Below are 26,423 nucleotides of genomic sequence, written 5' to 3'. Positions count from 1 at the left end.
TTTCTTTTCTTTCTTTCTTTTTTTTTTTTTTTTCATATTTTGCTTATTAATTGTCATTTCTATTTATCAATAGATTAATAATCTTTAAATTCTAGTGCACTATATATGGTATACAGGTGATAGTACTAAAACGCTGAGAGTACGAATGGAAAACGTTGACAGTACGTCGCATTTAGAAAAACGGAGTATGTGTAGGAAAGATGTATGAGGATAGGTAAAATATGCGATTGCTACACAGAGGTCAAATTTAAAGGTGAGCGCGTGATTTGGGAGGGGGATGTTGCATTTTTAGGCCTATCCGTGCGACATTGATTCTATAAAACCGTCCCTGGTCTCTTAAACACAAATTTTCTGCGCAGCGCCATAGTTTTAAGTTTCTGTATCAACTACACTTTTCATACTTACCTGGTGCAGAGGGCACCCTGATCAAGTAGGGGGTCCCTCCAGGGCGAGGCCTTTCCATTGCACTCCGGATCGGCTGAACCCTGCGATCGCCCCAAATGCGGGCGACTCGGGCACGTAATTTTTAAGTGTGGGGGTCTGCGTTCGCGCTTACCCCTGGATAAATAAATGTAGAATAAGAGAAAAAACTATCCACACCCTATCACATATATAAAACTGCAATAGTAATTAATATTTTTACAATTTCAGTATCATTGTGCATGAATTTTATTTACTGCATGTAGATATTTAAGACGTTTATTCTATTCTTGTTATTGTTAATCAATTTTTATATGAATTAGTTTGTTATGATTCAATAGCTCAGTATAGCTATATTTGTTATTTTATTTCATTTTATTTTTATTGCTTTGTTTTTGGTTTGTTTGTGTGTATTTTCAATTATATTTAATAAAAAAATCATGTTCTTCTATTTTTACACACGCGTACTTAGTGTCTTTACGTTATCCGGGGATCACGTGAAAAAATGTGCATACAAGTAAGATGGAGTTACGTCCCTTTGACCGTAGCCTTTGGTTCACGTAATGCCTACTGTGACGTCGTGTCCGTGACAACAAAAGTGTGGAGATTGTCATGCGGTCGTCAGAGAAGTTTAGAATCCAATTTTCTTGTGAATATTTCTTATTCAGTGTAAGGAAGTGAAAGGAAATTGTTCATATATCAAAGTGGATGTCAATTTCATACAGCAGCGATGTCATTTTTTTGGCTAAATGTGCATTGGATTACGTGTTGGAAATTAAATTCTATAAAAATTGATAAGGACTCGAAGAGCAAGTAATATAAGGTTAGTGAATTTTATTTTCCCTTTCAATTTACTTCAACTAGTTAGAATCGCGTTCACCATTCTCGATAATATCATTTAATCATTCTGCGCATTGACCAACCATATCTCAATAATATATGCGACAGTCATTTTTCTGGGCATCGGAGAAAATCGTGGTTGTAGCTGGATTATAAGAATTCAGTGCAAAACTTGATAGATATGAAATATGATAAAATTAGAATTATTTACTTTTATTTTCCTTTGTTTTTAGCTTTCTAAATAAAGCTATCGATTTTTTTCTTGCACAATGACCCCTCCCCCCACCCCCATTCACCCCCTCACTCCAGTTAATTTTTATTTCCTTCCTTTTATTCATTACACATGTGTGCACATGTGTAAGTCACATAGGCACATGTGTAGCAGTTACCTTTCCTGTTACGTAGTATTAACGTTTCTTCAGCTGTTTACAGTATGCAAATATTTAAAAGGGCTATTTCATATTACTCTCTGTTCCATAGTATTTATATGTTGCAAAAAGTAGTAGGTATTGTACTTGCTTTTCGGCAGTACATATATTAAAATTGGAACGATACAGAGAAGATTAGCATGGCCCCTGCGCAAGGATGACACGCAAATTCGTGAAGCGTTCCATATTTTTTTCATTTTTAAAAAAGTTTTTAAATTTGTTCTCTTTATATTTTCTGTATTTTGTGCCAATTTTCAATGTAGTGTCTATCCTATTTTTAAAATTGGAACGATACGCAAGTTTTGGAAGAATTCCATATATATATATTGATTATTACTAATTATTATTTCTTAAATAAATCAAAAGGAAGTCAACAAAATTAAATCAAACGGGAGGGGGGGAGGGGGGGGGGGAGTTGATAGACACTACTATTTATCATTTTCTTTATTTTTGTTCTTTCTTTTTCTTTTCTTTCTTTCTTTTTTTTTTTTTTTTCATATTTTGCTTATTAATTGTCATTTCTATTTATCAATAGATTAATAATCTTTAAATTCTAGTGCACTATATATGGTATACAGGTGATAGTACTAAAACGCTGAGAGTACGAATGGAAAACGTTGACAGTACGTCGCATTTAGAAAAACGGAGTATGTGTAGGAAAGATGTATGAGGATAGGTAAAATATGCGATTGCTACACAGAGGTCAAATTTAAAGGTGAGCGCGTGATTTGGGAGGGGGATGTTGCATTTTTAGGCCTATCCGTGCGACATTGATTCTATAAAACCGTCCCTGGTCTCTTAAACACAAATTTTCTGCGCAGCGCCATAGTTTTAAGTTTCTGTATCAACTACACTTTTCATACTTACCTGGTGCAGAGGGCACCCTGATCAAGTAGGGGGTCCCTTACCATGATGAATGTCCTAGATCTTTCTAGCAGTATTATTATGGAACAGACACTTAAGCTTACTCAGAGAACATCCAAGAAGATGACCAGAAGAGATGTAACAGCCTTTGTCACCGAAGTCCTGGAGGAGAGCAGTGTAATCGCCATATGGCAGATGGAGCGTCAAGATACGTGGTTTTTGACGTTTGAAGAGAAGGAAATCGTGGACCGTTATGACGGAGAAGAATTCTTCTTTGAGGGACGAGATCTACGAGTAAGACTGGAGGCATGCGACAGGATAAGGGTTGCTTTGAAAATACACTGGCTCCCAATATGGGTAACTAACGAAGAAATAAGACAGGTGCTAGAGAAGTATGGAGAAATCAGTAAAATTGAATATGTCAAAGATGGGAACATCCTGACTGGAGTTAGAAGCGTGACCCTGACCATGCGGGAGGGAGATCAGGACCACATACCGTATCTGACATCAATATACGGGCATAAATGTCTATATGTGGTACCGGGTCGACCTCCCGTATGTTTCAGATGTGGCGAGGTGGGTCACCTCAGGGGAGAATGCTCCCATAGTACCAGAATGATGACTGGACCCCGGAGCTATGCTTCGGCGGTCCAGTCTCAGGCTGTTGGAAAGCCTGAGAAAGGAAATGGGGCTGTTGGTAAGCCCGGACACCCTGAACCTGTTGGTAAGGACAAGGGTGGGGACAAACAGGTTGTCGCGAATGGGGAACAGGAGTGTCCCCAGGACAGTGGGGCTGTCGGTAAGCCCCAGGAGAAGCAGCCCTCAGACTCCCCTACTCAAATAGGGGATAACAGCAATCCCCAGGAGTCAACACCGGTTGACACCTCACAGGCAGCTGAGGAGGACCACGGGAGTCTCTCCGCTGAGGGGGAGTCAGAGGGCAGCTCTCTGGTAAAGGAACTCTTGAACGGGACCCAGGTCTCTGTTCGAGGGGACACTGAGGTGCCCCCTACCAACTGGGGAGATACGGAGATGGAGGCAGATGATGATGATTTCACTATTGTAACCGGCAAGAGGAGGAAGGTGGTGGCCTTCTCAGACGAACCACTTAGCCCCCTCTCGTCAGAGCCCAGCCGAGCCAACAGGATGTAAGACTTTTTGATTACGAACTCGCGATTAATAAAGACAATGAAAATGTGTTACTCCTCCGATTTTGACCCGGACCGTCCCTGGACTTCCGTAAATAATTTAAGGAGATATTCTCCTGGTTTTTTGTTTAAAATCATTCATTTCATATATTTGTTTCCTTTATTACTAGTTATAATTTCAATTTTCTTTATTACTAGATATAATTTCCATTTTCATTATTTTAGCTATTTATGCTATTATTTATATTTCCTTGATTATTCTTCATTTTTCCTATTTTCATGTATTTTCAGTTATTTACTTTTGTTTCTGTGCATGCATTATGTTTTACGTTAACTATATCTGTATTTCAGTTAGAATTTTTTCTCTGTATTTCATTCTTAGTTTCCCTATTTTCGTTCATACTTTCCATGATTTTTTCCTTTTGTTAAGCAAACACAACTCACGGCCCATTATCTATTTTTCACTCAACCGTCCCTAGATTCAACCCTCACTTTAGCCATGACCTTAAAAATCGCCTCGCTTAATATTCAAGGCCTTTTAAACGCCCAGTCTAAACATGAATTGCTTTCACTGTGCGCGGATCATAAATTATCGCTAATATTAATACAAGAAACCCATTTTACTAATATGAATAATGTCTTAAGTATAAATTCAATGTTTAATACAGAAAAATGTTATTTTAGTTTTGGTACAAAAAGTAGTAGAGGGGTAGGAATTATTGTAATTAATCAAGATATTAAAATCAGTAAATTTCATTTTGATATGGATGGAAGATTAGTTTACATAGATATAGCTTATGATGAAATACAATATAGAATAGTTAACATATACGCGCCGACTATTGATTCCGAAAGGTCAACATTTTTCGAAGATTTATATCCCATACTCACCTGTAATAAACATTTAATTTTAGGGGGAGACTTTAACTGTGTCTTAAATACAAAATTAGATAAGATAGGGGGTAACCCACAAGCTGGTACAAGTGGTAGTTTGATTTTAAAAAATGTAATTTCAGATTTTCATCTTATTGATTGTTATAGATTTTTATACCCTGATGTTATTAACACTACATGGAGTTCTTCTTCTGTAGCATGTAGACTAGATAGATTTTACATGTCAAAAATATTATCAAAAAGTATTGTCCATATTAAGAATATTCCGTTTGGTCATAGCGACCATGATGTTGTATTTTTAGAAATTAAGGTATCTGAGAAAATTAATTTTGGTAAAGGGTATTGGAAATTTAATAATTCACTGTTACAAGATAAAACTTTTGTTAAGCAATTTACCAAGTATTGGACAGAATTGGTTGATGGTTTCGATTTTTATTTAGAATTATGGGATCATTTGAAAGAACAGATTAAAAATTTTACTATTCATTATTGTAAAAAGAAATCTAATGTAAAGCGTGATATTTTACGACAAATGGAAAAGTCATACTATCGGCTACAATTTTTCGAAAGTAAAAGTCCTGGTCAGTTTATTGATAGATTAAAGGAAATCAAAAGTCAAATTAGAGAATTTCAGCTTCAAAATTATACAGGCTCAAAAATTCGGTCTAAAGCTGAAAGTTTAGATAATGATGAAAAACCTTCCAAATTCTTTTTTCAACAGGAAATTTCTAGAGCCAGGAAAAAAACTGTTACAAAAATTATAAGTGAATCTTCCCAAGAATATACAAATTCCGGCGACATTTTGGCAGCCTTTAAAGATTTTTATTCTAAATTATACACGGACGAAGGCATTGATCAGTGTTTAGCGGACGATTTTCTTAAAAGTGTACCAAAATTACATAACGACTATTCGAACACCTGTGAAGGTCCTATTACAAAAGAAGAACTGTTAGCAGCGCTGCGCGACATGGAAAATAATAAATCACCCGGCCCTGACGGCCTAACAAAAGAATTTTATTCTGCATTTAGTGACATACTTTTAGATCCTTTTGTTATTGTTGCAAATGAAGCTTTTAAAGAAGGGCATTTGTCCGATTCTCAAAAACTTTCGTACATTACTTTAATTTGTAAAGATCCAGAGAACGCGGAAAATGTTAAGAATTATAGACCCATTTCATTGTTAAATTATGATTACAAATTAATTTCTAAAGTTATAACAAATAGAGTCAAAAAGGTTGTAGAACATATTGTACACACTGATCAAACCTGCGCCGTGCCAGGGCGCACCATTTTTGATAATTTACATCTAATGAGGAACATCATAGATTATTGTGAACAAAAACAGCTCCCAGTGGCTTTTATTTCTTTAGATCAAGAGAAGGCCTTTGATAGAGTTAATTATGATTTTCTTTTTCAAACACTTTCGGCATATAATTTTGGGCCTTCTCTTATTCGGTGGATAAAAACTTTATATAATGAAGTATGTTCCTCAGTTATTGTCAATAACCATATTTCGGAACCTATTACTTTAAGTAGGGGGGTGCGCCAAGGGTGTAGCCTGAGCCCATTGTTATATATTTTAGTTTTAGAACCGTTCGCCATTAAAATTCGGGAAGATGAAAAAATTTCAGGTATTAAACTACCAGGTACTTCAAAAACGGCTAAATTATCTTTATTCGCTGACGATAGTCTGGCTATTTGCACCTGTGACGCCTCCATAGAGCGTGTACTGTATTGGTGCACGCTGTATGGACGCGCCTCAGGTGCAAAACTCAATCTACAAAAGACAAAAGGTATTTGGCTTGGTAAATGGAAAAGTAGATCAGATCATCCTTTTGGCATTTCATGGGTAGAAAAGTGTAAATTATTAGGGGTTAAATTTGGTAATAATGTTACATATGATGATATTTGGCAACCTATTCTTAATAAATTTGTTAAAACGTTAAATATTTGGAAACAACGGTATTTGTCTTTTGTAGAAAAATCCATGGTTGTAAAGGTATTAGCTTGTGCCAAATTGTGGTATGTTGGTTCTGTTTGTATATTACCAAAATATTATTTGAAACAGTTCGAAAGAGCAATTTTTAACTTTTTATGGCCTAGTAAATATGAACCTCTTAAACGAACTGATTGTTACAATTATAAGAAAAATGGTGGTTTAGAAGTGGTTAATATTGATTTAAAACTTCAATCCTTAAGATTAAAACATCTACAGAATATTCTTTATAATAAGGATTCAAAATATACTTTTTTGTCTGTTTATTGGATAGGCATAAGCCTGAGAGAATTTGAACCATGTTATGCAAGGAATGACAGACCTCATTCAGAAACTATGCCTGTTTTTTATCAAAAATGTTTAAATGATTTAAAAATGTTCTTAGAAATCAAAAATGAAAATTATGATTATTCTTTCGGTAGTATGACAACTAAACTGTATTATACTATTTTATTAGAAGATATTGTAACTGTACCGAGAATCATGAGAATTTTTCCAAGTGTTAATTTCAAAGAGGTTTTCAGGCGTTTACATAATGACTTTATTGATAAAAGTAGCAGAGATACAATGTTTAGAATTATTCACGACATAATACCTGTCAGCTATTATCTATGTAGAATTAAAATTCGCAAAGAAAAAATATGTACATTATGTAAAACTGACATTGAAACTGTTTGTCATCTATTCTATGAATGTAATTTTGTAAAGCCACTTGTTATGCTTGTTAAAAATTGGTTAAATGTAATGACACATGATAAATTTTCACGCTTTAATATTGCACATATCCGTTTTCATACTTTTCCTACAGATATTTTTAGCAAAGAAACTGAATCTGTGTGTTTGTATTTAATAGCTTTAATGTGCTCCACAATTTGGCAAGTTAGATGTTTAGTTAAATTCCAAAACCAAAATATTAATTCTAATAGACTAATTTTGATGTACATCAATAAATTGATTTTAAGAATAAAAGCTGATTTCTGTAGATTCGATGAAACTAAATTTTACACATATTGGTTACGTACTTCTCTGTTTTGCTCTGTTAACAATGATGACCTTGACTTTAACATTGGAATTTAATGTTTACTACCTGACACTTGTATAACCGGTTTTGTTCCATTCATAAATTGCTAGCGTAAATTCTTTTGTAACAAATACAATGTCCATCAGTTTAAATATTTCTCATGCAATGTCCATTGATATCATTTGTGTCCATTTAGTAAAGTCTTTCAATATTTAAATATAAATAAAATATTATGTACATCAATTTAATTCATTCTCAGCAATAATTTTGTACATCCAATAAAATCAGTTTAAATGCAATATACATTGTCCATCGTCTCCTGATAATCTCATTCATGTTTTAACTTATACTTTGTTTGTAAAGTAACACTGTTATTGTTTATATAATTGTTTTAAAATGTACATATTATGTAATATGTATTTGATTTGCTCAATAAATTATTTTAAACCAAAAAAAAAAAAAAAAAAAAAAAAAAAAGTAGGGGGTCCCTCCAGGGCGAGGCCTTTCCATTGCACTCCGGATCGGCTGAACCCTGCGATCGCCCCAAATGCGGGCGACTCGGGCACGTAATTTTTAAGTGTGGGGGTCTGCGTTCGCGCTTACCCCTGGATAAATAAATGTAGAATAAGAGAAAAAACTATCCACACCCTATCACATATATAAAACTGCAATAGTAATTAATATTTTTACAATTTCAGTATCATTGTGCATGAATTTTATTTACTGCATGTAGATATTTAAGACGTTTATTCTATTCTTGTTATTGTTAATCAATTTTTATATGAATTAGTTTGTTATGATTCAATAGCTCAGTATAGCTATATTTGTTATTTTATTTCATTTTATTTTTATTGCTTTGTTTTTGGTTTGTTTGTGTGTATTTTCAATTATATTTAATAAAAAAATCATGTTCTTCTATTTTTACACACGCGTACTTAGTGTCTTTACGTTATCCGGGGATCACGTGAAAAAATGTGCATACAAGTAAGATGGAGTTACGTCCCTTTGACCGTAGCCTTTGGTTCACGTAATGCCTACTGTGACGTCGTGTCCGTGACAACAAAAGTGTGGAGATTGTCATGCGGTCGTCAGAGAAGTTTAGAATCCAATTTTCTTGTGAATATTTCTTATTCAGTGTAAGGAAGTGAAAGGAAATTGTTCATATATCAAAGTGGATGTCAATTTCATACAGCAGCGATGTCATTTTTTTGGCTAAATGTGCATTGGATTACGTGTTGGAAATTAAATTCTATAAAAATTGATAAGGACTCGAAGAGCAAGTAATATAAGGTTAGTGAATTTTATTTTCCCTTTCAATTTACTTCAACTAGTTAGAATCGCGTTCACCATTCTCGATAATATCATTTAATCATTCTGCGCATTGACCAACCATATCTCAATAATATATGCGACAGTCATTTTTCTGGGCATCGGAGAAAATCGTGGTTGTAGCTGGATTATAAGAATTCAGTGCAAAACTTGATAGATATGAAATATGATAAAATTAGAATTATTTACTTTTATTTTCCTTTGTTTTTAGCTTTCTAAATAAAGCTATCGATTTTTTTCTTGCACAATGACCCCTCCCCCCACCCCCATTCACCCCCTCACTCCAGTTAATTTTTATTTCCTTCCTTTTATTCATTACACATGTGTGCACATGTGTAAGTCACATAGGCACATGTGTAGCAGTTACCTTTCCTGTTACGTAGTATTAACGTTTCTTCAGCTGTTTACAGTATGCAAATATTTAAAAGGGCTATTTCATATTACTCTCTGTTCCATAGTATTTATATGTTGCAAAAAGTAGTAGGTATTGTACTTGCTTTTCGGCAGTACATATATTAAAATTGGAACGATACAGAGAAGATTAGCATGGCCCCTGCGCAAGGATGACACGCAAATTCGTGAAGCGTTCCATATTTTTTTCATTTTTAAAAAAGTTTTTAAATTTGTTCTCTTTATATTTTCTGTATTTTGTGCCAATTTTCAATGTAGTGTCTATCCTATTTTTAAAATTGGAACGATACGCAAGTTTTGGAAGAATTCCATATATATATATTGATTATTACTAATTATTATTTCTTAAATAAATCAAAAGGAAGTCAACAAAATTAAATCAAACGGGAGGGGGGGAGGGGGGGGGGGAGTTGATAGACACTACTATTTATCATTTTCTTTATTTTTGTTCTTTCTTTTTCTTTTCTTTCTTTCTTTTTTTTTTTTTTTTCATATTTTGCTTATTAATTGTCATTTCTATTTATCAATAGATTAATAATCTTTAAATTCTAGTGCACTATATATGGTATACAGGTGATAGTACTAAAACGCTGAGAGTACGAATGGAAAACGTTGACAGTACGTCGCATTTAGAAAAACGGAGTATGTGTAGGAAAGATGTATGAGGATAGGTAAAATATGCGATTGCTACACAGAGGTCAAATTTAAAGGTGAGCGCGTGATTTGGGAGGGGGATGTTGCATTTTTAGGCCTATCCGTGCGACATTGATTCTATAAAACCGTCCCTGGTCTCTTAAACACAAATTTTCTGCGCAGCGCCATAGTTTTAAGTTTCTGTATCAACTACACTTTTCATACTTACCTGGTGCAGAGGGCACCCTGATCAAGTAGGGGGTCCCTCCAGGGCGAGGCCTTTCCATTGCACTCCGGATCGGCTGAACCCTGCGATCGCCCCAAATGCGGGCGACTCGGGCACGTAATTTTTAAGTGTGGGGGTCTGCGTTCGCGCTTACCCCTGGATAAATAAATGTAGAATAAGAGAAAAAACTATCCACACCCTATCACATATATAAAACTGCAATAGTAATTAATATTTTTACAATTTCAGTATCATTGTGCATGAATTTTATTTACTGCATGTAGATATTTAAGACGTTTATTCTATTCTTGTTATTGTTAATCAATTTTTATATGAATTAGTTTGTTATGATTCAATAGCTCAGTATAGCTATATTTGTTATTTTATTTCATTTTATTTTTATTGCTTTGTTTTTGGTTTGTTTGTGTGTATTTTCAATTATATTTAATAAAAAAATCATGTTCTTCTATTTTTACACACGCGTACTTAGTGTCTTTACGTTATCCGGGGATCACGTGAAAAAATGTGCATACAAGTAAGATGGAGTTACGTCCCTTTGACCGTAGCCTTTGGTTCACGTAATGCCTACTGTGACGTCGTGTCCGTGACAACAAAAGTGTGGAGATTGTCATGCGGTCGTCAGAGAAGTTTAGAATCCAATTTTCTTGTGAATATTTCTTATTCAGTGTAAGGAAGTGAAAGGAAATTGTTCATATATCAAAGTGGATGTCAATTTCATACAGCAGCGATGTCATTTTTTTGGCTAAATGTGCATTGGATTACGTGTTGGAAATTAAATTCTATAAAAATTGATAAGGACTCGAAGAGCAAGTAATATAAGGTTAGTGAATTTTATTTTCCCTTTCAATTTACTTCAACTAGTTAGAATCGCGTTCACCATTCTCGATAATATCATTTAATCATTCTGCGCATTGACCAACCATATCTCAATAATATATGCGACAGTCATTTTTCTGGGCATCGGAGAAAATCGTGGTTGTAGCTGGATTATAAGAATTCAGTGCAAAACTTGATAGATATGAAATATGATAAAATTAGAATTATTTACTTTTATTTTCCTTTGTTTTTAGCTTTCTAAATAAAGCTATCGATTTTTTTCTTGCACAATGACCCCTCCCCCCACCCCCATTCACCCCCTCACTCCAGTTAATTTTTATTTCCTTCCTTTTATTCATTACACATGTGTGCACATGTGTAAGTCACATAGGCACATGTGTAGCAGTTACCTTTCCTGTTACGTAGTATTAACGTTTCTTCAGCTGTTTACAGTATGCAAATATTTAAAAGGGCTATTTCATATTACTCTCTGTTCCATAGTATTTATATGTTGCAAAAAGTAGTAGGTATTGTACTTGCTTTTCGGCAGTACATATATTAAAATTGGAACGATACAGAGAAGATTAGCATGGCCCCTGCGCAAGGATGACACGCAAATTCGTGAAGCGTTCCATATTTTTTTCATTTTTAAAAAAGTTTTTAAATTTGTTCTCTTTATATTTTCTGTATTTTGTGCCAATTTTCAATGTAGTGTCTATCCTATTTTTAAAATTGGAACGATACGCAAGTTTTGGAAGAATTCCATATATATATATTGATTATTACTAATTATTATTTCTTAAATAAATCAAAAGGAAGTCAACAAAATTAAATCAAACGGGAGGGGGGGAGGGGGGGGGGGAGTTGATAGACACTACTATTTATCATTTTCTTTATTTTTGTTCTTTCTTTTTCTTTTCTTTCTTTCTTTTTTTTTTTTTTTTCATATTTTGCTTATTAATTGTCATTTCTATTTATCAATAGATTAATAATCTTTAAATTCTAGTGCACTATATATGGTATACAGGTGATAGTACTAAAACGCTGAGAGTACGAATGGAAAACGTTGACAGTACGTCGCATTTAGAAAAACGGAGTATGTGTAGGAAAGATGTATGAGGATAGGTAAAATATGCGATTGCTACACAGAGGTCAAATTTAAAGGTGAGCGCGTGATTTGGGAGGGGGATGTTGCATTTTTAGGCCTATCCGTGCGACATTGATTCTATAAAACCGTCCCTGGTCTCTTAAACACAAATTTTCTGCGCAGCGCCATAGTTTTAAGTTTCTGTATCAACTACACTTTTCATACTTACCTGGTGCAGAGGGCACCCTGATCAAGTAGGGGGTCCCTTACCATGATGAATGTCCTAGATCTTTCTAGCAGTATTATTATGGAACAGACACTTAAGCTTACTCAGAGAACATCCAAGAAGATGACCAGAAGAGATGTAACAGCCTTTGTCACCGAAGTCCTGGAGGAGAGCAGTGTAATCGCCATATGGCAGATGGAGCGTCAAGATACGTGGTTTTTGACGTTTGAAGAGAAGGAAATCGTGGACCGTTATGACGGAGAAGAATTCTTCTTTGAGGGACGAGATCTACGAGTAAGACTGGAGGCATGCGACAGGATAAGGGTTGCTTTGAAAATACACTGGCTCCCAATATGGGTAACTAACGAAGAAATAAGACAGGTGCTAGAGAAGTATGGAGAAATCAGTAAAATTGAATATGTCAAAGATGGGAACATCCTGACTGGAGTTAGAAGCGTGACCCTGACCATGCGGGAGGGAGATCAGGACCACATACCGTATCTGACATCAATATACGGGCATAAATGTCTATATGTGGTACCGGGTCGACCTCCCGTATGTTTCAGATGTGGCGAGGTGGGTCACCTCAGGGGAGAATGCTCCCATAGTACCAGAATGATGACTGGACCCCGGAGCTATGCTTCGGCGGTCCAGTCTCAGGCTGTTGGAAAGCCTGAGAAAGGAAATGGGGCTGTTGGTAAGCCCGGACACCCTGAACCTGTTGGTAAGGACAAGGGTGGGGACAAACAGGTTGTCGCGAATGGGGAACAGGAGTGTCCCCAGGACAGTGGGGCTGTCGGTAAGCCCCAGGAGAAGCAGCCCTCAGACTCCCCTACTCAAATAGGGGATAACAGCAATCCCCAGGAGTCAACACCGGTTGACACCTCACAGGCAGCTGAGGAGGACCACGGGAGTCTCTCCGCTGAGGGGGAGTCAGAGGGCAGCTCTCTGGTAAAGGAACTCTTGAACGGGACCCAGGTCTCTGTTCGAGGGGACACTGAGGTGCCCCCTACCAACTGGGGAGATACGGAGATGGAGGCAGATGATGATGATTTCACTATTGTAACCGGCAAGAGGAGGAAGGTGGTGGCCTTCTCAGACGAACCACTTAGCCCCCTCTCGTCAGAGCCCAGCCGAGCCAACAGGATGTAAGACTTTTTGATTACGAACTCGCGATTAATAAAGACAATGAAAATGTGTTACTCCTCCGATTTTGACCCGGACCGTCCCTGGACTTCCGTAAATAATTTAAGGAGATATTCTCCTGGTTTTTTGTTTAAAATCATTCATTTCATATATTTGTTTCCTTTATTACTAGTTATAATTTCAATTTTCTTTATTACTAGATATAATTTCCATTTTCATTATTTTAGCTATTTATGCTATTATTTATATTTCCTTGATTATTCTTCATTTTTCCTATTTTCATGTATTTTCAGTTATTTACTTTTGTTTCTGTGCATGCATTATGTTTTACGTTAACTATATCTGTATTTCAGTTAGAATTTTTTCTCTGTATTTCATTCTTAGTTTCCCTATTTTCGTTCATACTTTCCATGATTTTTTCCTTTTGTTAAGCAAACACAACTCACGGCCCATTATCTATTTTTCACTCAACCGTCCCTAGATTCAACCCTCACTTTAGCCATGACCTTAAAAATCGCCTCGCTTAATATTCAAGGCCTTTTAAACGCCCAGTCTAAACATGAATTGCTTTCACTGTGCGCGGATCATAAATTATCGCTAATATTAATACAAGAAACCCATTTTACTAATATGAATAATGTCTTAAGTATAAATTCAATGTTTAATACAGAAAAATGTTATTTTAGTTTTGGTACAAAAAGTAGTAGAGGGGTAGGAATTATTGTAATTAATCAAGATATTAAAATCAGTAAATTTCATTTTGATATGGATGGAAGATTAGTTTACATAGATATAGCTTATGATGAAATACAATATAGAATAGTTAACATATACGCGCCGACTATTGATTCCGAAAGGTCAACATTTTTCGAAGATTTATATCCCATACTCACCTGTAATAAACATTTAATTTTAGGGGGAGACTTTAACTGTGTCTTAAATACAAAATTAGATAAGATAGGGGGTAACCCACAAGCTGGTACAAGTGGTAGTTTGATTTTAAAAAATGTAATTTCAGATTTTCATCTTATTGATTGTTATAGATTTTTATACCCTGATGTTATTAACACTACATGGAGTTCTTCTTCTGTAGCATGTAGACTAGATAGATTTTACATGTCAAAAATATTATCAAAAAGTATTGTCCATATTAAGAATATTCCGTTTGGTCATAGCGACCATGATGTTGTATTTTTAGAAATTAAGGTATCTGAGAAAATTAATTTTGGTAAAGGGTATTGGAAATTTAATAATTCACTGTTACAAGATAAAACTTTTGTTAAGCAATTTACCAAGTATTGGACAGAATTGGTTGATGGTTTCGATTTTTATTTAGAATTATGGGATCATTTGAAAGAACAGATTAAAAATTTTACTATTCATTATTGTAAAAAGAAATCTAATGTAAAGCGTGATATTTTACGACAAATGGAAAAGTCATACTATCGGCTACAATTTTTCGAAAGTAAAAGTCCTGGTCAGTTTATTGATAGATTAAAGGAAATCAAAAGTCAAATTAGAGAATTTCAGCTTCAAAATTATACAGGCTCAAAAATTCGGTCTAAAGCTGAAAGTTTAGATAATGATGAAAAACCTTCCAAATTCTTTTTTCAACAGGAAATTTCTAGAGCCAGGAAAAAAACTGTTACAAAAATTATAAGTGAATCTTCCCAAGAATATACAAATTCCGGCGACATTTTGGCAGCCTTTAAAGATTTTTATTCTAAATTATACACGGACGAAGGCATTGATCAGTGTTTAGCGGACGATTTTCTTAAAAGTGTACCAAAATTACATAACGACTATTCGAACACCTGTGAAGGTCCTATTACAAAAGAAGAACTGTTAGCAGCGCTGCGCGACATGGAAAATAATAAATCACCCGGCCCTGACGGCCTAACAAAAGAATTTTATTCTGCATTTAGTGACATACTTTTAGATCCTTTTGTTATTGTTGCAAATGAAGCTTTTAAAGAAGGGCATTTGTCCGATTCTCAAAAACTTTCGTACATTACTTTAATTTGTAAAGATCCAGAGAACGCGGAAAATGTTAAGAATTATAGACCCATTTCATTGTTAAATTATGATTACAAATTAATTTCTAAAGTTATAACAAATAGAGTCAAAAAGGTTGTAGAACATATTGTACACACTGATCAAACCTGCGCCGTGCCAGGGCGCACCATTTTTGATAATTTACATCTAATGAGGAACATCATAGATTATTGTGAACAAAAACAGCTCCCAGTGGCTTTTATTTCTTTAGATCAAGAGAAGGCCTTTGATAGAGTTAATTATGATTTTCTTTTTCAAACACTTTCGGCATATAATTTTGGGCCTTCTCTTATTCGGTGGATAAAAACTTTATATAATGAAGTATGTTCCTCAGTTATTGTCAATAACCATATTTCGGAACCTATTACTTTAAGTAGGGGGGTGCGCCAAGGGTGTAGCCTGAGCCCATTGTTATATATTTTAGTTTTAGAACCGTTCGCCATTAAAATTCGGGAAGATGAAAAAATTTCAGGTATTAAACTACCAGGTACTTCAAAAACGGCTAAATTATCTTTATTCGCTGACGATAGTCTGGCTATTTGCACCTGTGACGCCTCCATAGAGCGTGTACTGTATTGGTGCACGCTGTATGGACGCGCCTCAGGTGCAAAACTCAATCTACAAAAGACAAAAGGTATTTGGCTTGGTAAATGGAAAAGTAGATCAGATCATCCTTTTGGCATTTCATGGGTAGAAAAGTGTAAATTATTAGGGGTTAAATTTGGTAATAATGTTACATATGATGATATTTGGCAACCTATTCTTAATAAATTTGTTAAAACGTTAAATATTTGGAAACAACGGTATTTGTCTTTTGTAGAAAAATCCATGGTTGTAAAGGTATTAGCTTGTGCCAAATTGTGGTATGTTGGTTCTGTTTGTATATTACCAAAATATTATTTGAAACAGTTCGAAAGAGCAATTTTTAACTTTTTATGGCCTAGTAAATATGAACCTCTTAAACGAACTGATTGTTACAATTATAAGAAAAATGGTGGTTTAGAAGTGGTTAATATTGATTTAAAACTTCAATCCTTAAGATTAAAACATCTACAGAATATTCTTTATAATAAGGATTCAAAATATACTTTTTTGTCTGTTTATTGGATAGGCATAAGCCTGAGAGAATTTGAACCATGTTATGCAAGGAATGACAGACCTCATTCAGAAACTATGCCTGTTTTTTATCAAAAATGTTTAAATGATTTAAAAATGTTCTTAGAAATCAAAAATGAAAATTATGATTATTCTTTCGGTAGTATGACAACTAAACTGTATTATACTATTTTATTAGAAGATATTGTAACTGTACCGAGAATCATGAGAATTTTTCCAAGTGTTAATTTCAAAGAGGTTTTCAGGCGTTTACATAATGACTTTATTGATAAAAGTAGCAGAGATACAATGTTTAGAATTATTCACGACATAATACCTGTCAGCTATTATCTATGTAGAATTAAAATTCGCAAAGAAAAAATATGTACATTATGTAAAACTGACATTGAAACTGTTTGTCATCTATTCTATGAATGTAATTTTGTAAAGCCACTTGTTATGCTTGTTAAAAATTGGTTAAATGTAATGACACATGATAAATTTTCACGCTTTAATATTGCACATATCCGTTTTCATACTTTTCCTACAGATATTTTTAGCAAAGAAACTGAATCTGTGTGTTTGTATTTAATAGCTTTAATGTGCTCCACAATTTGGCAAGTTAGATGTTTAGTTAAATTCCAAAACCAAAATATTAATTCTAATAGACTAATTTTGATGTACATCAATAAATTGATTTTAAGAATAAAAGCTGATTTCTGTAGATTCGATGAAACTAAATTTTACACATATTGGTTACGTACTTCTCTGTTTTGCTCTGTTAACAATGATGACCTTGACTTTAACATTGGAATTTAATGTTTACTACCTGACACTTGTATAACCGGTTTTGTTCCATTCATAAATTGCTAGCGTAAATTCTTTTGTAACAAATACAATGTCCATCAGTTTAAATATTTCTCATGCAATGTCCATTGATATCATTTGTGTCCATTTAGTAAAGTCTTTCAATATTTAAATATAAATAAAATATTATGTACATCAATTTAATTCATTCTCAGCAATAATTTTGTACATCCAATAAAATCAGTTTAAATGCAATATACATTGTCCATCGTCTCCTGATAATCTCATTCATGTTTTAACTTATACTTTGTTTGTAAAGTAACACTGTTATTGTTTATATAATTGTTTTAAAATGTACATATTATGTAATATGTATTTGATTTGCTCAATAAATTATTTTAAACCAAAAAAAAAAAAAAAAAAAAAAAAAAAAGTAGGGGGTCCCTCCAGGGCGAGGCCTTTCCATTGCACTCCGGATCGGCTGAACCCTGCGATCGCCCCAAATGCGGGCGACTCGGGCACGTAATTTTTAAGTGTGGGGGTCTGCGTTCGCGCTTACCCCTGGATAAATAAATGTAGAATAAGAGAAAAAACTATCCACACCCTATCACATATATAAAACTGCAATAGTAATTAATATTTTTACAATTTCAGTATCATTGTGCATGAATTTTATTTACTGCATGTAGATATTTAAGACGTTTATTCTATTCTTGTTATTGTTAATCAATTTTTATATGAATTAGTTTGTTATGATTCAATAGCTCAGTATAGCTATATTTGTTATTTTATTTCATTTTATTTTTATTGCTTTGTTTTTGGTTTGTTTGTGTGTATTTTCAATTATATTTAATAAAAAAATCATGTTCTTCTATTTTTACACACGCGTACTTAGTGTCTTTACGTTATCCGGGGATCACGTGAAAAAATGTGCATACAAGTAAGATGGAGTTACGTCCCTTTGACCGTAGCCTTTGGTTCACGTAATGCCTACTGTGACGTCGTGTCCGTGACAACAAAAGTGTGGAGATTGTCATGCGGTCGTCAGAGAAGTTTAGAATCCAATTTTCTTGTGAATATTTCTTATTCAGTGTAAGGAAGTGAAAGGAAATTGTTCATATATCAAAGTGGATGTCAATTTCATACAGCAGCGATGTCATTTTTTTGGCTAAATGTGCATTGGATTACGTGTTGGAAATTAAATTCTATAAAAATTGATAAGGACTCGAAGAGCAAGTAATATAAGGTTAGTGAATTTTATTTTCCCTTTCAATTTACTTCAACTAGTTAGAATCGCGTTCACCATTCTCGATAATATCATTTAATCATTCTGCGCATTGACCAACCATATCTCAATAATATATGCGACAGTCATTTTTCTGGGCATCGGAGAAAATCGTGGTTGTAGCTGGATTATAAGAATTCAGTGCAAAACTTGATAGATATGAAATATGATAAAATTAGAATTATTTACTTTTATTTTCCTTTGTTTTTAGCTTTCTAAATAAAGCTATCGATTTTTTTCTTGCACAATGACCCCTCCCCCCACCCCCATTCACCCCCTCACTCCAGTTAATTTTTATTTCCTTCCTTTTATTCATTACACATGTGTGCACATGTGTAAGTCACATAGGCACATGTGTAGCAGTTACCTTTCCTGTTACGTAGTATTAACGTTTCTTCAGCTGTTTACAGTATGCAAATATTTAAAAGGGCTATTTCATATTACTCTCTGTTCCATAGTATTTATATGTTGCAAAAAGTAGTAGGTATTGTACTTGCTTTTCGGCAGTACATATATTAAAATTGGAACGATACAGAGAAGATTAGCATGGCCCCTGCGCAAAGGATCCCGCGCAATCTTCGTGGTATTGTCCCACATTTCCAGGGAAGGGGAAGGAGAGAAGGGGGAAGAAAAGGGAGAGAAAAAAGGAAAGAAAGGGGTATTTTTACATAATCAAAAATGATTTAATTATAGGAATGTTTTTTCTATATTTGCACCAATTTTGAAGTGAATATATCCATTTTTTATTTTTGATTTTAATGATTTAAAATGCATATTTTTGCTGATTAATTATGCATTAATTTCACTAATTTAAGGCAAAAAGGGAATTTTTTTCTCATTCTTGTCTGTTCATTTCTTACACTTTTACTCATTTCCAGGCTCATTTGGCCTTTATTTTATTATTTTGAATATATATTCTTAGCTCAAATCCTTGTATTTTGTGTCTTTTTAAATTCCTATGGTGTAGTGGTAACACGCTTGCCTAATTTACTGGCAAGAGACCTGGGTTCGAATCCCAGTGGGTTTTTCATTCTTGACACATTATACAAGTGGTTTCATACAAAATTCAAAGAAAAACTCATCAAATTGAATGTATATTATTTTATTCAGAATAAGACCAAAAAAATCTAACCATATTTTTTTTCTTTTGTTTAATATCTCTCTCGTTTGTCAAATTCTATTAATCATCATGCAGGTTTATTTCGTTGTCATCAGGTTTTATTAATTTCACTTTGCAACAGTCAGTAAAGTGTTAATTTCAACCTCACTGTCTTGAATTGTAATTCTCCTTTACATCTTCTTATGGTATCACTTCTGTATTTTTGACCAATCAGAATTAATTTCAAGTCTCACTTACGCCTCCTTTCAAGGATGATCGACCAATGAAAATGAACTTAGTCGATTGTAGTTCCATATTATAAATAGATTTTTTTCTTTCTGTTAAAATATTTGAATCCCCCAACTCTGGGCTCCTTTTGTGTTTTAAGCAATTTCAGTATCTACCATCAACTTATTTTCTCAATTTTCTTTGAATATTAAGCATGGCTTTTAAGGAACTATTTTTTCTGGGTATGGGAAGCCATTTTAGGAGGTACACACAGGATGTTTACGTGGAAAGTATATATTTCATTTCGAGTGTACTTGATGTTATGTATTTGTCATACCACACACACACAAATACTATAATAAAAAAAAATGAACATACATACCAAATAAGTCACAAGCTTAGTGTTTTATTAAGTAGAAGTTTTTGTTTGTGAAGAGAAAAAATATTAAACGTCAAGTGTCAGTGGTTTTTAAAGGTGGAATTGTAGGCTCTCCACGGATGGCCATCCTAGAACAGGGGCTATACAAAATCTAGGAAATGTTGTTTTCTTTTCAGGTGTACGCTACCATGTGAAAGATAATATGTAACAATTCCTTTATAAAAATTATATACTCTCCAAAATTTTAGGGAATTTTTCTTCTCTAGTGGACAACAGGTTGTACATGTAATATTCCAAGGGTTTTTCTTTTAATAAAATATTTTGTACCCTTTTTACAAAATTTCACTCAACTGAAAGCTAATTTAACTTTATTCCTTACATCATATTTCAAATGTCAGATCTTTGTGTAATTTGAGTCCTTTTAAAATCTAATGGTGTAGTTGTAACATGATTTTCTATTGTATTGGCAAGAGACCTGGGTTCGAATCCCAGTGGGTTTATTCCTGACACTTTATACATGTGTTTTTATGCAATATTTTAAAGAAAACAACCAAATGATTTGATATTTATTTATTTTGGATCAGAAACTTTCCCTCTGCTTTATAAGGGCTTGGGACCTTCTAGAATTATGCTGTAAAAACAGATAATACTAGGCAGCATTAAAAGTTTCTTTCCAAAGTCTTTTTTTATACAAAGTTAACCTAGTTTGTAATGCCCAACACTTCTTAGAAATGGTTGTTACACTTTCTCCACAATTTTCACTGGTTCTTTTTTTTTTTTTTCTGTATAAGTCTCAGTGAACTTTTCTTAGTACAACTATGGACCTTGGTATCTGAGAGGCATTTTAAGGCACATCAAGGGGAGTAAATGACACATGTTAGCTGGACAGTGACTGTCTATGGTATTATGACAGCAGACTGGGGTTGTTGAGTGCACATCTTCACATTAAACTGGTTCGCAGTCTTGGGTACAAGCCGCACACAAACACTGAGGTGTCAGTGCCCTTAAGGTCTCTTATCTTGTCAGGGCTGGCAGCACAGACTAACTGGTTGTCACTTGGAGACTTGATGCTTAAATTCCTCAATAATGAACGTGCTCCTACATCTACTTTTGCCTCCTGTCCCTGTAAAATAGAACAATTATTGAGCTGCATGTACCTGTATTTCATATGTTTATGATACATTGTTTTAATCAACTATGCAATCACATTCAGTTACAATTTTTTCAAAATTTACACAATCATATATGAAGCTATATCAATGTTTTTCTCATTATTTTACATAGCCGTGTAGGTATAATCTGTTTATACTCTTCAAACATCAAAGGTATTTTTGTAACATGTAATATGTAATGCTACTTACTGTTTCCACAGTCTGCGATGAAGGTTCGAACAACCGAGACTTATTCGGGATCCTTGTCTGTCTTCGAGTGAAGGTATTTCATCCCATTCAGCTTACCGGTGTGGCCCCAGGGGTACTGGAGGGTGGGGTCTACAAGGTGTTCCAAAGGGAATTATGTACCAACTTGTTACTAGTATGGCGTACAAGTCTGTTCACTCACCAGGCACTCTGTGGGGCTGAAAATGCAAGATTTCTAATTATTCTTTAATATTTTATCAAAACTAAGACTAAAAACATTCTTAGCCCTTTGTCTTGTATACATACAAGAAGGTGTCAAATGGAGTAAACTAGCAGATAGGTATAATGCATTATGGTATACACATTTAACACTGTTATACACTGTGCTTACTAGTACTGTGTGTATACAGCATGAAATTAGACTAGAATCAATTGTTTTAACATTTAAATCAGCTCAGTTTCCCTCAAGTTTCATTGATTCGGCGTTTTTAACAAATGTACACAATGAAAACAGGTCAACAACAAAATCATGCTGTAAATCATAGTTACATGTTATACTAAGTGAGACCGTGTGTACATAGTAAGAAATCAGATTTAAATCAGGTGATTTCACATAAAAATCAGTGTAGTTTCATACAAAAATCAATCAATCGGCGTTTTCAATCAATGCACAACAATGTACACATGTTGCCAGAAATCTTCGGTATGGTACGAGGTCAGTTTGCACATAAAACACACATTGAATCGTCATCTACTACGACATGCATTTACGAGGTTATGAATTGTGATAAGATCAATGGAATTTAACAACTTTTTACAATGCAAAACGGTTACTTTTTTGTATTTTATAAGTTGTAAACAACATGCGTCGAATCGAATTTCCTCTATTTACAACCTCTCAATATCGATATCAGAGCAATTTCTCCAATGGTACTTCGCTTCAGTATTACTAACCTTTTTTAGCTGAATCCACCGGTACTAAATTTGAACTCTAACTCCGATGTATAATCAAGAAATTCAACTTTTTATTTTTCACTATATGTTATGCGACTTATCCAATATGGCGGCTGTCCTAATTCTGACTTGTAGGCTTACTCTGATTGGTCGATTGATTAGAAGTGGAACAGAAGTGGGACAAAAGTGGGACAAATCCAACCCTCTGATTGGTCTAAAAAGTGGAACTTCACCACGAAGATTGCACAGCTAGTAGCGCAAGGATGACACGCAAATTCGTGAAGCGTTCCATATTTTTTTCATTTTTAAAAAAGTTTTTAAATTTGTTCTCTTTATATTTTCTGTATTTTGTGCCAATTTTCAATGTAGTGTCTATCCTATTTTTAAAATTGGAACGATACGCAAGTTTTGGAAGAATTCCATATATATATATTGATTATTACTAATTATTATTTCTTAAATAAATCAAAAGGAAGTCAACAAAATTAAATCAAACGGGAGGGGGGGAGGGGGGGGGGGAGTTGATAGACACTACTATTTATCATTTTCTTTATTTTTGTTCTTTCTTTTTCTTTTCTTTCTTTCTTTTTTTTTTTTTTTTCATATTTTGCTTATTAATTGTCATTTCTATTTATCAATAGATTAATAATCTTTAAATTCTAGTGCACTATATATGGTATACAGGTGATAGTACTAAAACGCTGAGAGTACGAATGGAAAACGTTGACAGTACGTCGCATTTAGAAAAACGGAGTATGTGTAGGAAAGATGTATGAGGATAGGTAAAATATGCGATTGCTACACAGAGGTCAAATTTAAAGGTGAGCGCGTGATTTGGGAGGGGGATGTTGCATTTTTAGGCCTATCCGTGCGACATTGATTCTATAAAACCGTCCCTGGTCTCTTAAACACAAATTTTCTGCGCAGCGCCATAGTTTTAAGTTTCTGTATCAACTACACTTTTCATACTTACCTGGTGCAGAGGGCACCCTGATCAAGTAGGGGGTCCCTCCAGGGCGAGGCCTTTCCATTGCACTCCGGATCGGCTGAACCCTGCGATCGCCCCAAATGCGGGCGACTCGGGCACGTAATTTTTAAGTGTGGGGGTCTGCGTTCGCGCTTACCCCTGGATAAATAAATGTAGAATAAGAGAAAAAACTATCCACACCCTATCACATATATAAAACTGCAATAGTAATTAATATTTTTACAATTTCAGTATCATTGTGCATGAATTTTATTTACTGCATGTAGATATTTAAGACGTTTATTCTATTCTTGTTATTGTTAATCAATTTTTATATGAATTAGTTTGTTATGATTCAATAGCTCAGTATAGCTATATTTGTTATTTTATTTCATTTTATTTTTATTGCTTTGTTTTTGGTTTGTTTGTGTGTATTTTCAATTATATTTAATAAAAAAATCATGTTCTTCTATTTTTACACACGCGTACTTAGTGTCTTTACGTTATCCGGGGATCACGTGAAAAAATGTGCATACAAGTAAGATGGAGTTACGTCCCTTTGACCGTAGCCTTTGGTTCACGTAATGCCTACTGTGACGTCGTGTCCGTGACAACAAAAGTGTGGAGATTGTCATGCGGTCGTCAGAGAAGTTTAGAATCCAATTTTCTTGTGAATATTTCTTATTCAGTGTAAGGAAGTGAAAGGAAATTGTTCATATATCAAAGTGGATGTCAATTTCATACAGCAGCGATGTCATTTTTTTGGCTAAATGTGCATTGGATTACGTGTTGGAAATTAAATTCTATAAAAATTGATAAGGACTCGAAGAGCAAGTAATATAAGGTTAGTGAATTTTATTTTCCCTTTCAATTTACTTCAACTAGTTAGAATCGCGTTCACCATTCTCGATAATATCATTTAATCATTCTGCGCATTGACCAACCATATCTCAATAATATATGCGACAGTCATTTTTCTGGGCATCGGAGAAAATCGTGGTTGTAGCTGGATTATAAGAATTCAGTGCAAAACTTGATAGATATGAAATATGATAAAATTAGAATTATTTACTTTTATTTTCCTTTGTTTTTAGCTTTCTAAATAAAGCTATCGATTTTTTTCTTGCACAATGACCCCTCCCCCACCCCCATTCACCCCCTCACTCCAGTTAATTTTTATTTCCTTCCTTTTATTCATTACACATGTGTGCACATGTGTAAGTCACATAGGCACATGTGTAGCAGTTACCTTTCCTGTTACGTAGTATTAACGTTTCTTCAGCTGTTTACAGTATGCAAATATTTAAAAGGGCTATTTCATATTACTCTCTGTTCCATAGTATTTATATGTTGCAAAAAGTAGTAGGTATTGTACTTGCTTTTCGGCAGTACATATATTAAAATTGGAACGATACAGAGAAGATTAGCATGGCCCCTGCGCAAGGATGACACGCAAATTCGTGAAGCGTTCCATATTTTTTTCATTTTTAAAAAAGTTTTTAAATTTGTTCTCTTTATATTTTCTGTATTTTGTGCCAATTTTCAATGTAGTGTCTATCCTATTTTTAAAATTGGAACGATACGCAAGTTTTGGAAGAATTCCATATATATATATTGATTATTACTAATTATTATTTCTTAAATAAATCAAAAGGAAGTCAACAAAATTAAATCAAACGGGAGGGGGGGAGGGGGGGGGGAGTTGATAGACACTACTATTTATCATTTTCTTTATTTTTGTTCTTTCTTTTTCTTTTCTTTCTTTCTTTTTTTTTTTTTTTTCATATTTTGCTTATTAATTGTCATTTCTATTTATCAATAGATTAATAATCTTTAAATTCTAGTGCACTATATATGGTATACAGGTGATAGTACTAAAACGCTGAGAGTACGAATGGAAAACGTTGACAGTACGTCGCATTTAGAAAAACGGAGTATGTGTAGGAAAGATGTATGAGGATAGGTAAAATATGCGATTGCTACACAGAGGTCAAATTTAAAGGTGAGCGCGTGATTTGGGAGGGGGATGTTGCATTTTTAGGCCTATCCGTGCGACATTGATTCTATAAAACCGTCCCTGGTCTCTTAAACACAAATTTTCTGCGCAGCGCCATAGTTTTAAGTTTCTGTATCAACTACACTTTTCATACTTACCTGGTGCAGAGGGCACCCTGATCAAGTAGGGGGTCCCTCCAGGGCGAGGCCTTTCCATTGCACTCCGGATCGGCTGAACCCTGCGATCGCCCCAAATGCGGGCGACTCGGGCACGTAATTTTTAAGTGTGGGGGTCTGCGTTCGCGCTTACCCCTGGATAAATAAATGTAGAATAAGAGAAAAAACTATCCACACCCTATCACATATATAAAACTGCAATAGTAATTAATATTTTTACAATTTCAGTATCATTGTGCATGAATTTTATTTACTGCATGTAGATATTTAAGACGTTTATTCTATTCTTGTTATTGTTAATCAATTTTTATATGAATTAGTTTGTTATGATTCAATAGCTCAGTATAGCTATATTTGTTATTTTATTTCATTTTATTTTTATTGCTTTGTTTTTGGTTTGTTTGTGTGTATTTTCAATTATATTTAATAAAAAAATCATGTTCTTCTATTTTTACACACGCGTACTTAGTGTCTTTACGTTATCCGGGGATCACGTGAAAAAATGTGCATACAAGTAA

The 26,423-nt window shown here is 34.2% G+C and overlaps 9 non-coding genes and 2 pseudogenes across 9 annotated transcripts; all 11 read left to right on the top strand.

The window, feature by feature from the left end:
- The first annotated feature begins 397 nt into the window (after positions 1–397).
- On the top strand, positions 398–561 carry LOC133177506 (U1 spliceosomal RNA). Its single transcript, XR_009719741.1, has one exon. It is a non-coding gene; the product is annotated as a U1 spliceosomal RNA (small nuclear RNA).
- Positions 562–1,771: 1,210 nt separating this feature from the next.
- LOC133177476 (U6 spliceosomal RNA) lies at positions 1,772–1,880 on the top strand. Its single transcript, XR_009719711.1, has one exon. It is a non-coding gene; the product is annotated as a U6 spliceosomal RNA (small nuclear RNA).
- A 6,197-nt stretch (positions 1,881–8,077) lies between these two features.
- LOC133177508 (U1 spliceosomal RNA) lies at positions 8,078–8,219 on the top strand (annotated as a pseudogene).
- A 1,210-nt stretch (positions 8,220–9,429) lies between these two features.
- LOC133177475 (U6 spliceosomal RNA) lies at positions 9,430–9,538 on the top strand. The gene has a single exon (XR_009719710.1). It is a non-coding gene; the product is annotated as a U6 spliceosomal RNA (small nuclear RNA).
- Positions 9,539–10,205: 667 nt separating this feature from the next.
- Positions 10,206–10,369, top strand: LOC133177505 (U1 spliceosomal RNA). The gene has a single exon (XR_009719740.1). It is a non-coding gene; the product is annotated as a U1 spliceosomal RNA (small nuclear RNA).
- A 1,210-nt stretch (positions 10,370–11,579) lies between these two features.
- Positions 11,580–11,688, top strand: LOC133177474 (U6 spliceosomal RNA). The gene has a single exon (XR_009719709.1). It is a non-coding gene; the product is annotated as a U6 spliceosomal RNA (small nuclear RNA).
- Positions 11,689–17,885: 6,197 nt separating this feature from the next.
- LOC133177507 (U1 spliceosomal RNA) lies at positions 17,886–18,027 on the top strand (annotated as a pseudogene).
- A 1,210-nt stretch (positions 18,028–19,237) lies between these two features.
- On the top strand, positions 19,238–19,348 carry LOC133177481 (U6 spliceosomal RNA). The gene has a single exon (XR_009719715.1). It is a non-coding gene; the product is annotated as a U6 spliceosomal RNA (small nuclear RNA).
- A 4,383-nt stretch (positions 19,349–23,731) lies between these two features.
- LOC133177504 (U1 spliceosomal RNA) lies at positions 23,732–23,895 on the top strand. The gene has a single exon (XR_009719739.1). It is a non-coding gene; the product is annotated as a U1 spliceosomal RNA (small nuclear RNA).
- Positions 23,896–25,104: 1,209 nt separating this feature from the next.
- Positions 25,105–25,213, top strand: LOC133177477 (U6 spliceosomal RNA). Its single transcript, XR_009719712.1, has one exon. It is a non-coding gene; the product is annotated as a U6 spliceosomal RNA (small nuclear RNA).
- A 666-nt stretch (positions 25,214–25,879) lies between these two features.
- Positions 25,880–26,043, top strand: LOC133177503 (U1 spliceosomal RNA). The gene has a single exon (XR_009719738.1). It is a non-coding gene; the product is annotated as a U1 spliceosomal RNA (small nuclear RNA).
- Positions 26,044–26,423: the final 380 nt, after the last annotated feature.

Source organism: Saccostrea echinata, unplaced genomic scaffold (assembly GCF_033153115.1).
Source record: "Saccostrea echinata isolate AGI-Se365-2 ecotype Australia unplaced genomic scaffold, CSIRO_AGI_Sech_v1 ptg000159c, whole genome shotgun sequence".
In the NCBI taxonomy this organism is placed as follows: Eukaryota; Metazoa; Mollusca; class Bivalvia; order Ostreida; family Ostreidae; genus Saccostrea; species Saccostrea echinata.
The sequence above is the reverse complement of the archived record's forward strand: the minus strand, read 5'-3'. Positions and strand labels throughout refer to the sequence as shown.